Source organism: Sturnira hondurensis, unplaced genomic scaffold (genome assembly GCF_014824575.4).
Source record: "Sturnira hondurensis isolate 20B ecotype Veracruz unplaced genomic scaffold, ASM1482457v3 Scaffold0024805, whole genome shotgun sequence".
Lineage (NCBI taxonomy): Eukaryota > Metazoa > Chordata > Mammalia > Chiroptera > Phyllostomidae > Sturnira > Sturnira hondurensis.
Genome location: NW_028097436.1, coordinates 7,880,654 through 7,898,232, shown reverse-complemented (window position 1 = coordinate 7,898,232; position 17,579 = coordinate 7,880,654). Strand labels below are relative to the sequence as shown.

The 17,579-nt window shown below is 34.8% G+C and overlaps 1 pseudogene; it reads right to left on the bottom strand.

The window, feature by feature from the left end:
* The window catches only part of LOC118981870 (tropomyosin alpha-3 chain-like), a 73,891-nt pseudogene extending 68,107 nt beyond the window's left edge, over positions 1 to 5,784 (bottom strand).
* Positions 5,785 to 17,579: the final 11,795 nt, after the last annotated feature.

The following is a 17,579-nucleotide window of genomic DNA, read 5'->3' as shown; positions in this document are numbered from 1 at the left end:
TGTTTATCTGTAATTCAATGATGCAAATGAAAGCTAAGTTGGAAATATTGCTCAAATTTTCATTTTGTACAAATTCAGAGGAAATATTATAGTCTAAACAATATCATTGTAAAAACCACGAATAGCCTAATTTAATAGCCAACATGATGTTTGATTAGACACTTATAGCTATTGGTCAAGTGTCTTTCATAGTCTCTGATTCCCCCAAAATAACACAAAATAGAATTTATTTTTTAAAATATTGTGTTTTTATTCTTACATGTTTAAACTTCAGTCACCTTCAAAGTACTCTCCACTTGATACAATACACCCACCCAGACTTTTTCCTACTGCTCAGAACAATTTTTGAACTTTTCTATTTTGATGCCTTTTAAGGCTTCCGCTGGTTTTTTGTTCACCTCTTCCATACCAGCAAAACATTTCCATTTGAGGACTTTTATTCACCAAGGAAAATAAAAAACAAAATTGCTTGGGGCAAGATCTGGTTAATAGGGAGGGTGGGGGACAGAAGTCCTGATGTTTTTGGTCAAAAATTGCTGAACACTCAGCGTAATGTGGGCAAGTGCAATTATAAATCACCCATCATGAAATGGGCAAACAAACACACTGAAAGAGTCCTCAAAAACAAAATTCACTGAAACCAGAGCACAGCCTCTCACCATAATGCCAGCTAGTGCACTGATACAGGTTCCTAGAACACTCAGCATGGGAAGCCTGTACTGCAAGGGGAGTGCTATCTTGAAGATAATTCTGACTTTTGGGGGGGGTCCCCCATTTCATTAAGACCCCTATCTCTTCCAATTTCCATGCCTTCCTGTCTGCTCTACCTTGATTATATTTTTATCCCCACATTAACTTGAACACAGGACACTGCACTTCTAAGTTTCCTTAAAATACTTACATTAAAAAGCCACAGAAAACACAACTTAATATCCATTAGATAGGTATATTCCTCTTTGGCCCTTTTCAGCAGCATTTCAGTATCACTGAACTTTTTCTCTCTGATTCTTTCCCAAATGCACCCAGCCCAAATTCGTATTTTTTTTCAATCAATTTCTATATACTCTCAGTCTCTTCAATTATATGGAACGCTATCACTTTTTTCCGCTCTAATGCTTGAGTTTGAAAACAGGATCCAATAATGATATACAGAGGACAAAACATCCACAAATAAATGCTGAAACAAGCACATTACACAAAATATACATACATCTACACACCCATATCAGCAGACACACACAGTTCTCACAAGGCTATCTAATAGACCAACTCTCTAAAATAATCATGACATTTATAGCAAGCAATTAATGTTTTCCCCCCTGTTTTTGTAAGACATATACAGGTAGACAGGAACACCAGATATTTTCATGAAAGATCTCTACACTCTACCTAGATCTCTGACTCCTGATGTGATGGATGGAGGGAGCCACCTTCTCCATGGTCAATAGACAGACATAATTTTAGCCTTGATGTTTTGTGTTTAAACAATGCATTCACTCCCTTTTCCTACCAGAACTTTCCAGTATACATCAAATTAATAGCTTCTTATAACATCTTTTTTAAAACTCTTCTGTTAAATAAAATATGTGTCAAGATACATATTGTTAAACACATTAAAGTATTATACTGCATATTCATGCATGACCTATGTCCTCACACATCTTAAGCTTCTCAGAGAGACATCACATCCTGCCCCATTCATCTGTCATTTTGTAGTAACCCTACATCACTTATGAATGAAATATTTATATAGTGTTGGTAATACAATTTTGTACCCTTGAAGGTTTTATAAATGTATGGGTGTGTATGAAGTTGGCATATAATTGTTAAAAAAAAAGAGTTGAGTTTTCAATAGATTTTAAAATTTTAATAGTATACCCTTGATGGAAAACTGCATCTTCTCTTTCAAATGACAAATAGCAATTTTACCTGCTTTTTGTTTTTGTGTGTAATATATACTATTGAAGAACATATTATTTCATTTAAAATCAGAAGTTAATCTTCTGTATTTAGAAAAACACAAGTTTTTGAAGTCCAAACCATTTATTCTTAAAAATTTTGGAGATATTTTACCTCTGTATGTTTTCTTTCCTTTAATTATTATTTTATACTTTATGTATTTTTAAAGTATTTTTATTGTAGTCCATTATGTCTTAAATCATTTATCTTCCTTTCCTTTTTGGAACTTTGGAACTTTATGTCTGAACTATTTTTCTCTTTGAAATGGGTGATAATATATTTTTAAAAGGCAATTTTGCCCTGGCTGGTGTGACTCAGTGGATTGAGTACCAGTCTGTGAACCAAAAGGTTGCCAGTTCAGTTCCCAATCAGGGCACATGCTTGGGCTGCAGGCCAGGTCCCCAGTTGGGGGAATGTAAGAAGCAACTGAATGATGTTTCTTTTGCACATCAGTGTTTCTCTTCTTCTCTTTCTTCCTCCCTTCTCTTTCTAAAAATAAAAATTAAAAATTAAAAATATCTTTTAAAAAATCTTGGAAGGCAGTTCTACCATTTTCATTTTGTTGCGTAAAGTATCAAAGCTGTATAAATACTCATAAAATCCTATAAAGAAATGAAGACGTCCTTGTAAATCAATCGTAAGGTCAGCTCTCTTAAGTATGGTGACTGGAAATGGACTTAACCTTGAGATATTTACAAGCATAAGAGCTGGTAGATTTTTGTACTTACTGCCTGGTCAATAGATATTAGTTTAAAATCTTGTTTCTCTCATCATTGCCAAAAGTATCATATCTTAAATTTCAATTAAATTTAAGAAATTGTGTCCCTTGATTTTTAAGTAATAATTTAAAAAACAAGCTAGAATTAAGTATTAATATTAAGGGTATACCTCTAGGTATAGCATCATGTCTGTAAGTATAATGGGTTACTTCCTTACCAAATAATCTTACCAAAAAAACTAAGTATATGGTTAAAAGGCCTAATATGATTTTTGTTCTCCTATCTACTGGTTGTCAGTCTTTAGAAAGGCTTTTTGCATCTTTCTCTGTTTTGTTACCTACAGCACAATTTTCAGATCATGAACTCTTATTTTCCAAATTGGTTCATAAGATTTTTGTAACCATGAAAGTCTCAGAGTTTGATTTGACAGCACTCAACATAGTTGGCTCTTCTTTTTTAGCAAGGCTAACAAATATCTCTTAAGTATTAGATTTCGATAAATAAGTCCTCCAAAATTTAGCAGTAAAAATTCTCCTGTTAAATTCAAAGGATAGTCCTAATAAAGTACTAGTTTACTTTTACAATGTTTTTCAAAATCAAAATGACAGGTGTTTGAGAGTGTATTTGTTATGGCCTGAATGTTTATTTGCCTCCAAAATTCATGTGTTGAAACACAACCCTGACCCCCATGTAGTTTCAGCCTCTAAAACTGTGAACAATAAATTTCCTTTGTTTCTAAGATATTTTATCTATGGCATTCTGTTAGAGCATCCTGGACTAAGACAGTCATGTGCTTTTCTTCCATGACTGCCTATAAATTTTGTGTTTATTGCTGCTTCTTCCACTACTTTTATCTTACAAATAAAGCTACTCTTTATACAATCAGGTTTTTTTGTAGCTCTCCCGAACATCATGTTCCCTGGATTTGCTAACCACTGGGAGGCTTATTGATTTTTCAAATATTGAACTTGATTCTGCTAGTCTCTTTCCCATATTTCATTGTATTAGTGAGAGTGACTTAATCATATCTCACAGCACTACCACTAATGTCATGAATAAAAAATATGGTAGGTAATATGGGAATCATATTTGAACAAGACAAAAACCTCTCATTCTCTCAGTTACAGGGCAGCATTCCCAGGCACAGTGCCCAAAAGAAAAAAAAAACATAAATGAGATTTTCTTGACACTGTGATTTATCTTATTTATTAATAAAATTTTCATCAGTAAAATAAAGGTTTCTGTATTTGTTTTGTGACAAGTTAACAATGTCAAAGCTCCTTTGGGTGTTTGGAAATACATGTTTTGAAGATACTATTATCTTTTAGGTCCTCAGAGGCTTGTGTTCTTTTTTTTTTTTTAGATTTTTTTTCTTTATTCTCTCTCTCTCTTTCTTGTATTATTGTTCAGATACAATTGTGGTGCTTAAGCCTGACTGCAGAGCACAGAGTGACTAGATTAACAACTGAAGGAGACAGCCTTTTGTTCTTTCAATTGAGAGATATAAAATACAAACAATAGAACAACAAATGCTGGGAATCCTTTATAAATCAAATGTATTTGCTTCATTTTCTTATTCATCATTATTAATATAACTGGTGAAATGATACACTCAAATAATTTTCTAAATTTTCAAATAACCAGAAATTAGTATGACCTCTTTTCACTATCAGGAAAAACATTATTTCTGTGGGATCAGATAATCTAAATGCCATTAGAGATTTGTATCACAAACGTAGCTGGCATCTAAAGGAAAAGGAAAGTCTGGAACACAGAAAACCAGAAATAACTTGACCAAGGAACTTTAAGAGCCAAGGAAAGTGGGAAAGTGTGATCTAGAAGGAAAGGGAATAACTAACTCCTTCAGCTGGTTACTCCTTCAGCTGAATTAGCCCGAAACCAAGATCAAGAAGAAGTGAGGATTCTGCCCCAGAGCATCGGGTTTTAAACCCCAACTCTGCCCCTTTGTTCAGACAAAGGGGGATACAGCAATGACGGGGATACAGCAATGAGGGGGATACAGCAATGAGCACGGTAGCCCAGTGGTGATCCATGTTTCAATAGGTGACATTTGCAGGGTAACTTAATGTCTTGCTGCCAATATTTTCCATCTGTAAAATAGAGATAATTCAAGTACTTACATTAGAAATTTGTTGTGAGGTCAAATAGACTAATCAGCAGCAGGTGCTTAAAAGAATATCAGTCTTAGTGTGTGCTAAATATGCATTATCATGCACTTTCTTTTTAAAATTTTTATTGTTTTTTAATCAAGACAGAGAGAGAAATGTCAATTTGTTGTCCTATTTATTTATATATTCATTGGTTGCTTCTTGTATGTGCCCTGACGGGGTCAAACTTGCAACCTTGGTGTACTGGGACGAGGCCATAAACAAATGCGCTACCTGGCCAGGGCTAACATGCATTTTCTTGACTGTAAATAACTTTATATAAACATTCTTAACCCATGCTATTAACAGGATTTTGTTTTTGTTTTATTCTGTTTTTTTCCCACTTTCCACCCACTTCCTTTGTAGTACCAGCCTTACATTCCCAAGATAAACTCAGCTGTCTGAATTTGCCCCACAAAGTTCACATTATTGTTCTTTTTTAAATGGAAAGAATGTTATACCTGTCCAAAATTTTCAGAATCACAAGAATCAGTAAACTTTCATTCAAGTGGTTAAGATTCCAATTTTCACCAGAAGATATTGGGAAACTTAGGTTTAAATGAGCTTTTTATATGGCACTGAGATTTGCACTGATTCAGCCTCTAAAACACATGCATGCTTCTAAGGTTTGGGAAATATTCTTCTGAGGAATCTGTGTGCTTCCTGTTTTCTGGGAAGTCTGGCTCCTTAATGATTGTATATGCATGCAAATTATAATTATCAGCATTTATTCAGAAAATAGGAACCACTTGTATTATTTTCCTAGAGAGGCCATAACAAAGTACCACAAACTTGGTGACTTAAAATGAAGAAATGTATTCCCTCACAGTTCTGTAGAGTGAAAGCCTGAAATCAGGTTTTCAACAGGGTCCTGCTCCCTCAGGACTCTGGATGGAACAATTTCTTACCTCTTCTAGCTTCTGGTGGCGGCCAACCATCCTTGGGTTCCTTTTGCTTGGGGCTGTACCACTCTAATCTCTGTCACTGTCATCACATGATGTTCTCTCTGTGTGTCTCTGTCACAGTGTCCCTCTTCTTTCTGTAAGGGCTCCAGTCCTATTTAAATAAGGGCCCACCCTACCCCAGTATAACCTCATCTTAACTAAATACACCTATAAACCCTATTTCCATATATGGTCTCATTCTGAGGTTCTGGAAAGAATATAAATTTGGGATTGGAGAAACACTATCCAACCACATTACACCTCTCAAGTTTTGTTTTCTTTTTAGTACAAGAATAAGGTTTAATCAGGGAAATAGAGACATTTATAACCACTAGAAAGTTGTGGAAGTAAGAGTCAGTAAGGGCCAGCCTGCTCTGAGCTCAGCTGCCTGAAAAAACAAAATGGATGCCCATAGAAGGAAGCCCAAAGGTTCTGGAAGCTCTCACTGTCCAAAGGCAAACCCGTCTTGCTGTGCATTTCCATTTATTTTTTATATTCTACAGGTTTCTACTAAATACAAGCCAGAGATACTTTTAAAGTAATGTAAATTGAGACTTGATTTTTCACTGTTTTTCAGTTGTAGTGTTGAATATACACCATGTAAAAATCCTTTAAGAGTTATTAAAAAGAGTTCTATCCAGCAAAATTTTTGTTTAGAATGGAAGGACAAATAAAGTGCTTCTCAGATAAGATCAAATTCAAAAAGTTCATCATCACCAAGCCCTTATTATATGAAATGTTAGAGGGACTTATATAAGAAAAAGAAGATGAAAAATATGAACAGTGAAAGGACAGCAAACTCACAGTTATTAACAACCACACCTAAAACAAAAGCAAACCAAGAGGACAGCTAGATCAGGAGTGGAACCATAGAAATGAAGAACACATGGAGGGTTAGCAACAGGGGAGTGGGAGGAGGAGAAGGGGGGAGAAGGTACAGAAAATAGCATAGACAGTAGGTAGAAAATAGATAGGGGGAGGGCAAGAATAGTAGGGGAAATACAGAATCTAAAGAACTTGAGACACGTGGTCATAAACTAAAGGGGGGGAATAGTGGGGGAGGGGTGTGCAGGGTGGAGGAGAATGAAGGGCAGAATAGAACAACAACTGTAATGGTATAATCAATAAAATATATTTTTTAAAAAAGAGTTCTATCACATTTATAAATATAGTTCTATATATAGACAAAGAGATAATGATGTTCACCTAAACTGAGGATGTTTGTTCCAGGGAAAGATAAAAAGCCCTGGCTGGCGTAGCTCAGTGGACTGAGCAGGGGCCTGTGAACCACATGATCCAGGTTTGATTCCCAGTCAGGGCACATGCCTGGGTTGCAGGCCAGTTCCCAGTAGGGGACTCATGAGAGGCAACCATACATTGATATTTCTCTCCTTCTGTCCTTCCCTTCCCCTCTAAAGATAAATAAATTTTAAAAAATCTTTAAAAAAAGAAAAGAAATTCTTTAAAAAATGATAAAAATTATGGTCATTGTCTTATTGTCTTGTTTTATTTTCTTTTATCTTGTCTTATGTAAATTTCCACTCTAACAATGCATTTTCAATATAAAGCCACAGTGCAATTGTAATGTATATTTTATTAGTGTTCAATCCTTATCATTTGATAATCCTTTGGATATTTGATTTGTTTGTTTTTTAATCAGAGATGTAGTTTCAATCTTAGTGATATATAAAATAATGTTCTTCAGAGAATACTAAATTGAAATAAAGAAAACATACTCATTATCTGTGGCAGAGGTGCATTCTGATTTCAATAAAAATATTTACACAAGTTGAAATTGCAGTGATTTTTAAATTTTTTTTAAAGATGTTATTTATTTATTTGTAGAGAGAGGGGAGTGAAGGAGAGAAATATCAATATATGATTGCCTCCCACTTGCTCCCACAACCCAGGCACATGCCCTGACTGGGAATCAAACTGGCAACCCTTTGGTTACAGGCCAGCCCTCTATTCACTGAGCCACACCAGCCAGGGGAAAAAAATTGCAGTTATTAATATAACCATAATGAGTTGTCAGTTATTTGTATTATTTCTAAGTGTCAGAAACTCTCTTTTTAGTTTGCTTTTTGTTACTTCCAGAAATAAAAAGTTAGTCATTTGCATTTATTTGTTTTCTTTCTTCCTCTTGTCCTCCTCTTACTCCTTAAATCTTACTCCTCTTCTTTTTTTCCTTTAAGTGGCTCAAATAGAGGTAAAACAAGTCAATGACTAGGTTCCACCTAGACAGAAGGATCTATGAATATGGACTCAAGGAAGCCAGTCAAGAAATGTGGCTCATGACCGCACAGCAGGAACAGTTACTCACCATAATCATTGTCATGGTTCCAATCAGCACAAAAGCTGGAAGCCAGGCTTCCCTCCAAGGCAATTCCAACCCACTTAGACACCCAGGAATCTCAAAAACTGTGTCTGTTTTAGATAGTGGTCTTTGGAATGTATCCTTGAGTTGTTCTAATATTCATCAGGTTTCCATGGTTACAAATTTCTCAACCACCTATCGTTCCTTTGTTGTAGTGGTGAAGATTCTTGATATTAGGTACCTAAGTCATGGGGTACTTGTCAGTCTTGAAGGAGTATTTTTATTGACTCCTCTTGTATTCTGCAATCTTCCATCCCATTCTCTTATACCTGCATTCACAGGATCCTGGCCACTCTGGTAATTCACTAAGACAAGAAGACCAGGTCCAAATCTAGGGAAGTTTTGGGCCTATACTTCATATCAATTCTGGCAGACATTAAGGAAAAGATGATTCATTAATGTTCCCACTAATGTTGAAGCATCCAAAACACTAATAACTTTTATGAAGCTATAAATCTTACCCCTATACAGACAAAATATATTTGAAATTCTCTGGTGAAACTTTATAGGCTTGAAGCACCATATGTAGTAGACAAACCATTTCTAACTTAATTTAAATTATTTTTACAAATAGGTATATATCCAGCCCATACGGTATAGTAAAAAGTAAATTTACTGTTTTGATTTTCCTAAGAAAATATTACATAATAAATTTTCATGTAGCGAAAAGTGGTGTAAATATAATGATAAAGTATCAAATGAAAAAAATATGTTATCTATTATTAAAAATAATATAATTTATCCCTGGCTGGTATGACTCAGTGGACTGAGTGCTGACCTGTGAAATAAAGAGCTGCTCATTTGATTCCCAGTCAGGGCACATGCCTGGATTGTGGGCCAGGTCCCCAGTAGGGTGCATTTGAAGGGCAACCATACATTGATGTTTCTCTCCTTCTCTTTCTCCCTCCTTTCCCCTCTCTCTAAAAGTAAATAAATAAGATACTTAAAAATAATATAAGACATAAACTAGTTAAATATTATGCAGTTTATTTCAAATGTTCTTGGAATTAGAGTACCTTTTAATTAGCATATTTATTTTGCATAAATTATATAGTTATTTTATATTTGCCATAAAGGCACATAATTCTTTTTCTGGTATATTAATTTAGAAGTTGAATTAAAATATTATTTTTTGAATGCTTCAGGTATTCTCACCTTTTTTCAATGAACTGGCATTAATAACAAATTAGATATCATCTTTTTGCCATAAAGTTTCATTTATGGTTGAAATCAAATTAATTATATTTCATTCAGGTGAAAAGTAAGTATAACTTATGGAAATAATGTAATATTACTACTTAAATATCAGACATGGGTCTTTGCATATTATTATGCAGAATATTTTGAAGTCATTACCATTGAAAAATAATAAACAAAAAACTACTTATATACAATTTTTAATTTAAACTGTAATTCAGTTAAATGCAAAGATGATTTCTTTTTTTTAAGGTATGTCAAATTTTTTTTTAAGATTTTTATTTATTTATCTTTAGAGGGGAAGGGAAGGAGAGAAGAGAGAAGAAGAGAAACAGCAATGTATGGGAACAGCCCGTTGTGGGTCCCCTGCTGGGAACTGTCTTGCAACCCAGGCATGTGCCCTGACTGGGAATCGAACTGGGATCCCTTGGTTCACAGGCCCACTCTCAGTCCACTGAGCTATACCAGCCAGGGCTGAAGATGGTTTCTAAAAGGTTCTGATTGTTGGAAAGATAGAAAAGAAATTAAATTTATAATAATACATAAAATGTCTACTTCATAATATCAACAAGATAAATAATTCTTATAAAAATTAGCTACTTAGAAACCACTTAATTAAATTGAATTTAATTTGGCTGTCTGTAATACCACAAACTGTTGACCTACAAGTCAAGGTATGCTATATCTGACTTGTAGAAAAGACATCTTTGACTTTTCAGTATATGTGAGAGAGTAACTTATAAAGTAAATAACTCTAAACATTCAAGACATTTCATTGAGTAATTAATTATAGTCAATAAAAGTATACACTTGCTCTCATACAAAGATCACCAACAACATTTTAAAGTTTGGAATTCATTATTTAAGGCCACATTATAGCCTAGAAATGACTAGGAAGACTTTAATACCAAAATTGATGGAAGTACTAAAAGTCTTGCTACATTTTAAATATAGGTTATTAAACTTTTCAAACCTTTTCCTTTGCAAATCATTTTTATTTTTTATATTAATTCTACCAGAGGGATAGATCATTCATCTAAGATATTTAGGATAACTTAGTTTTAGACAATTTGATTTAAAAGAAAGCTAAAAATGACAAAGTAAATGATTGATATAACATATATTTCTAATTAATTTCTGATTTTATATTATATCTTACTGCTTGCAAAATGATATTACACCATATTTTATTGCATGAAACCTATATTGCTGAAATTATTCTTCTTCTATAATATCTTAAGTTTGGCTTAATTTTATAAAACTTTATCTGAAAATTTAACACAGATTAGAGTATGGTAAAAAATAAACTCAATAGAAATGAGTATTCTTGATTTTTGTATAGTTCTGTACTGTATCTAACCTGTCTTCCCACTAATATCCTGAAACAATCAAAGAGACATATTTATGAAATAGATTATGGTCTCACTAAATTTCTTAGGGTAGAAAGCATTTATGACATTTCAGACCTAATAGTATAGCTGAATCAAATGATTTCTCCTGACAGGCCCTATAAATTTCAACAGTAAAAACAAGGTAAAGGACTTATAGGATTCAGACACTTAAGGTTTTTTCTTTATTATTTTTTCTCAGTAGCTTGACAAAATAAAACAACCTAAGAAGTAAGATTGTGCCTTTAAAATATTGGACCTTTGTGTATAGGCTTAAAAATATTTTCAGTTTTCACAATATTCCCCATATAAATTTATAGGTTCAAAACATCCTATTTTCTACTTAATAACTCTCAATTAAAATATCAAAGTTTGAATATTATTATGTTTACATCCCTTAATTGCAAGTTCATCTTGGGGTTCTAAGGTATGTCTTGTCAATTGATGGAGCACTGTGGACAGAGGTCACGACTGCGATAGCTGTTCTTCCAGAACTGCTGCTATTTCACTGTAGATACAGGACATTCTGAAATTCTGCAGGCTGTATTTTCTCTTAGTCAGCTAATGACTTGTGACTTGGTCTCCAGTGATCTTTATACTCCTAAAATGAGCAACTACTTTTTATCTTCTTGTCACGTTAATCATCACTCTCATTTAGGATAGTTGAGCACTCACTTCTTAAACAGTTTCTTTGCTTGACTATCATATCAGGACAATACTTTCTATTGGTTTCTTATCTTTTTCATAAACCAACTATTTTTCTTCTTCTTTGCTATTACTTTTAAACTTGACATGAATCAAATGGAAATTACACTTTCACAAATATTCTTCTCTATCCTAAACTTTTCTTCTTTAGATTTGAATGTTAGAAGGATCTTTCCAACATTAAATTTCATATCTTCACTAAATTTTTTCATATATTGCCAATCTTAATTAATGGCCTCTCTGTCCTTCCAATTACATCAAAACTTTGAAATCATCTTTGATTAACAACTTTCTCTATATTCCCATATTCAATCAATTAGAAAATATTGTTAGCTCCATCTTGAAATTGTAACCTGACCAGTCTCTGTCAACCACTGACCATTATATCCCTCATCTGTTTTTAAGCTTTCTCATTAGATTCCCTCTTCTATCCTTAAAAACTTCTTCTCTTTAGCCAAAAATATGCTTTAAAAGTATTAATCAGATTATGCCAGTCCTCTGCTCCAACCCTTTAATGGCATTCCAATCATATTTGAATGACATGAAAGCTGATATGATCTGTCCTCATTTCCTCTCTAGTCTTACCTCCTGCTCTTCTCCCCAGTGCCTGGGCTCCAGACAGATCAGTCTATTGCAGTTCCTGTAACATACTAAGGATTCTCATGCCAGAGGGCCATGCTCTGGCTTGTTTCCATGCGTAGAACTTCCCCCTACCCCACACCCGAGGACGCACTCACCTCAGTTCTCCATTTATATGTCAACCCAACCTTGATCTTTTCTCTGACAACAATGTATAAATAGGCACATATTTCCATACAAACTTTCTATTTGAGAAACAGAAAAAAACAATGTTGGGACTAACCAAGAGATTTCTAAGAGGAACTGAAGATATTGTCTAAGAAGTATTGCAATATTAAGCATAGATGTTATGACAGGTCTCCATATGAAGATATATTTAAGAAGCTCTCTGAAGAAAAATAAGAATTAAAAAGTACAAATTGGTAGTTGCAACATAGTCAAGGACATATAAAGCAGAAATATAGTCAATATTATAATATAGTCAGTATCATAGTCAAAATATAGGAAATACAGTCAATATATTGTAGTAACAATGTACAGTGTTAGATAAGTACTAGGTTTATCAGGAGGATATTTTGTAAATTATGTAAATATCTAACCACTATGCTGTACACCTAAAAATACTATGAAATAAAATCAAATATCAATTATAATTGAAAAAATAGCAAATACATTTTAATAAAGAAAAAAAGCACCTGCAGAAATAAATTGAAAATGATATATCTTTCTGTAGAGTATTTAAAGAATCTCATGTCCAAGATGGACATCCTTGTATCAGAAGGATAGCCTACAGTATGATTAAACTCTATTTGTTTTCTCTTACATGGAGATAAATGACACAATAAAATTGGAGTCTTATTACTGATTTTATTTACTGTTGTTCAATTATACTTGTCTTCATTTTTCCCCCGTTACTCTCCCTTGCCCTACCCACACCCCAGATTCCACATTCAATCCTCCCTCACTGTTGTCTTGTCCCATGGGTCTTTTATACATATGTTCCTTGGCTTGACTCTTTCCCTTCTTTCCACCATTAACCCCCCTCTCCTCTTTCCTTTGGTCACTTTCAATCTGCTTTATGTTTCAATGCCTATGGTTCTATTTTGTACATTAGTTTGCTTTGCTCATTAGATTCCCCTCATAGGTGAGATCATGTGGTATTTGTCTTTCACTGCCTGGCTTCTTTCACTTAGCATAATGCTCTCCAGCTCCATCCATGCTTTCATGAAGGGTAGGAGCTCCTTCTTTCCTTGTTGCATACCACAATTTTTTATCTATTCATTTACCGATGGGCACTTGGTTGCTTCCAGCAGTTGGCTATTGCAAATTGTGTTGCTATGAACATTGGGGTGGATAGGTTCTTTTGAATTGGTGCTTCAGGATTCGTAGGGTACAATTCCAGCAATGGAATTGCCAGGGAAAAAGTGAATTTTATTTTTAGTTTTTTCAGGAAATTACATACTTTTTCCCACAGTGGCTGCATCAGTTTTCATTCCCACCAGCAGTGTATGAGGGTTCCCTTTTCTCCACAACCTCACCAGCACTTGTTTGTTGATTTCTTTATGATGGCCATTCTGACCCATGTGAAGTGGCATCTCATTGTGGTTTTAATTTGCATTTCTCTGATGGCTAGTAATGATGAGAATCCTTTCATGTGTCTACGATTCCTGTGTATGTCCTCCCTGGAGAAATTTCTGTGTGGGTCCTTTATCCATTTTTTTTTGTTTCTTAAGTATATTTTATTGATTATGCTATTACAGTTGTCCAGTTTCTTTCTTTCCCTTTGTCCCCCTCTGTCCTATAACCCCCTTCCTCCAGCATCCCCTCACTTAGTTCATGCCCATGGGTCATACATAAAAGTTCTTTGTCTTCTCCACTTCCTATACTATTCTTAACCTCCTCCTATCTACTTTGTACCTACTAATTATGCTTCTTATTCTCTGTACCTTTATTCCCCATTCTTTCCGCTCCACTTCTTCACTGATAACCCCCCATGTGATTTCCATTTTTGTTTCTCTTCTAGTTATTTGCTCATTTTGTTTTTGTTTTTTCATAGGACTATCAGCTGACTTCTCAAAAAAACCTTACAGGCAAAAAGAGACTAAAAAGAAGTATTCAAAGTTATAAAAGGCTAGGACCTACATCCACGATTATTCTATCCAGCAAAGCTATCATTTCAAATGGAAGGGCAGATAAAGCTCTTCCCCAATAAAGTTAAGTTAAAGATGTATCATCACCAAGCAATATTATATGAAATGTTAAACGGACTTATTTCTGCCCATTTTTTAAATTGGATTGTTTGTCTTCCTTGTAAGTTATTTATATATTTTGGAGATCAAGCACTTGTCCCAGGTATCAATGGCAAATATATTTTCTCATATATTTTCCCTATATGGGTTGGTTCCCTTTTCATCTTGTTGATTTTTTTTTTTTAGTTGTGCAGAAGCTTTTTAACTGATGTAGTACCATTTGTTTGTTTTGTCCCTTATATCCCTTGCTCTAGGGGACATAATGGTGAAAGTACTGCTGCTTGGAATATTTGAAATTTTCCTACCTATGTTCTCTTCTAGGACTTTTATGATGTTATTTCTTATATTTAAGCCTTTTATCAATCTTAAGTTTATTTTTGTATATGGTGTAACTTGGTGATCAAGTTCCATTTTTTTTTTGCCTGTAGCTGTTCATATCACCCAACACCGTTTGTTGAAGAAGTTATTTGTATTCCATTTTATCCTCCTACCTGCTTTGTCAAATATTAATTATCCATAGAGATAAGGTTTTTTTCTGTGCTCTCTATCCTGTTCCATTGATCTAGGTGTCCATTCTTATGCCAGTACCAGACTAACTTCAATGCAATAGGGATTGCATTGAATCTATAAATTGCTTTAGTATGGACATTTAGTATGGACATTTTGATGATGTTAATTCTTCCAGTCCATGAACACAGTATACACTTTCATTTATTTGTGTCTTCCTTAATGTATTTCTTCAGTGGTCTCTACTTTTCTGAGTACAGGAAAGTACAGACCACTGTACTTTTCCTAAGTACTTATTTTCCTACAGTACTTTTCCACTGTACTTTTCCTCAGTACTTATTCCTAAGTACTTTATTTTTCTTGTGGCTATAGCAAATGGGGTTTTTTCCTTATTTATGTTTTCATATTTTATTGTTGGTGTACAAAAATGCCTTCAATTTCTGAATACTGACTTTGTACCCCGCTGTTTTGCCAAATCCACTTATTAGATATACTCATGCTGAGGGGGAGCACAGGTTGTAGTAAGGGAAGACAGTTAAGAGATGAAGTCAGAGGCATTATGGCAGATCATATGGAACCTCTCAGGATATTAGGGAAACTCAGCATTTATTCTGAGTGAAATATAAAGCTATTGAAGCATGTTAAGGCAGGAAAAGACATAAGCTGGTATACATTTTCACAGCATCATCCAGGCAAATGTGTTAAAATACTCCTTAGGTGAGGTGAAATTGGTAGAAATGAAAAGAATTTGAAGGGTACTGCAATAATCCAAGAGAGAAATGATGGCTTAAACTACAGCGATAACATTTATGATACAACAGGAAAGAGAGTAGAGCTAAGAGAGAAAGAAATAAAGACAACTCTTTTAAAGATTTATACTCAAAATTGGAGGTAGGACGTGCTGCGAATTCTGAAGACAGGAAGTGCAGTCTAGATGTAGAAGAGAGCATCCAAATGATTAAAAAAAATAGTACACCTATGTAACAAAGGGAAGTAACATTAAATATAACTTGATATTAAGGAAACTTTTTTTTGTTTTTTCATATTTCTCTGCCATACATGCAGTGATATCATGAGTACCTAGGTACTCATCATACTCAGGAGTATCATGGGCACCTGGTCTCTTTCCTTTATTGCCAAAATCCCAGAGTTTACAAAATGTCTAATACCTGTAATGTAATCCACAAATATTTATTGATTAAAAATGACATTACTTATGAATGGCTGCTTAACTTGCTATGGAATTTTAGAAAAACAATGCTGGTTTTTATATGGAAATGAGAGGATGTTGAATCATGAGTTATGAAGCATAAGTTATCCAAACAATTACACTGTACATTCAAAATAAACATCACTTCTTCGAGTAACATCTGTTGTTGGGAACCGCTCTGCCTTTTCAGGAGTTGTAACTCCTGAAGGCTGAGTCAGCGACCTCCAGACTGTGAGCCACTAAGGAGACAAAGCTTGTCTCTGGCAGCAGCACTGCTTCTGCTTCATCCCCTGCCCCCAACATTTGGTTGGTTAGTCAGAGACCGGTAAGACCCCTCAGAGGGGGGCAACCTAATTCAGACACGATCACTTGGGAGGCCCTCAAGGAAGGACTCGGGGCTACAACAAAGAGGGAGTTATAGACCACCCCCCATCCCCCGGCTATTCTGACATAGCCTGAGTCCCCATTTCCCTCTGGGAGAAGTGCTTCCTGGCTCTAATCCACTTAAGCCTAAAAACCTCTAACCGGGAAGGTGGTGCAGCTCTTTGCGGGCTAGAGCGGGTTCCATGTTCAGGCCTAAGAAAGAATACGTAAAATCTTTGTGAAACCTGCTTTGTTTAAAATGCCCTCATTTAAATGATAAGGGTCCAAGCAAGAAGTTTGCTCCTCAAAGTTTTATGGCTCACTAACTGTCTGACCTTGACTCAGAATAAGCCCTCGTAGTTCTTTGAATGCTATCTATTGTTTGATCCTTACCTGTATTCTTGTGCAAACAAATCCAATAAAAGCCCCTTAAGCAAGGGGCTCTTGGTCTTTCCCCTCTGAGAGATTGACTACCTTTCCTCCACAAGCACATCATGTCTTGGGAGTATCATTTTTATCCTTGGTGGATGGGGGGGACTTGCTGGCAAAATTTGCCCCACAATCTGTCATATAAAAGGCCACTTGGCTACTTGAAATGGCTGATATTCAAGGATCATATATTCCAAATGAAGTTTACCATGTCCAATAATATTTTATGCATGCCCACTATGTACGAAGTTCAAAAAAAACTAGGATAAAGAAGATAACAGCCCTTGTCCACATAACTTAAATAGTCACAAATTAATTATGCCTTAAGTAGGCCAAATCTTAGAGATAGGACTACATTATAGAGAGGCCTTTACGGTAAAATTTAGTTAGATGGAGAGGAAAGATGTAATGACAGACAGAAATAATATTATTCACAAATAGAATCCATACATAATTAGATAGGAGAAAAATAGATGGAAATATTCTTTGATTTCTGCAGCTGGAGAGGTGTTTTCTGACATAACACTGAAATGGGGCTTAGTATCATGCAATGGAGAAAAAATATGTTTAAAGCCTATTTAAACATTTTTTCTCCCAAATAACAACAAACACAACAGCAACAACAACCATGTTTAAAGCAATCCTCCTTTTATTGTAGTTCACAGAGGATACAGTGAATTGTGCCTGGAACACTTTCAGTTTACACACATCCAATGTCGTTAAACATTTGATGACTGCTATAACCCTCTTCCACAAAACTTTAATGTAAATTTGTGCACGCACAC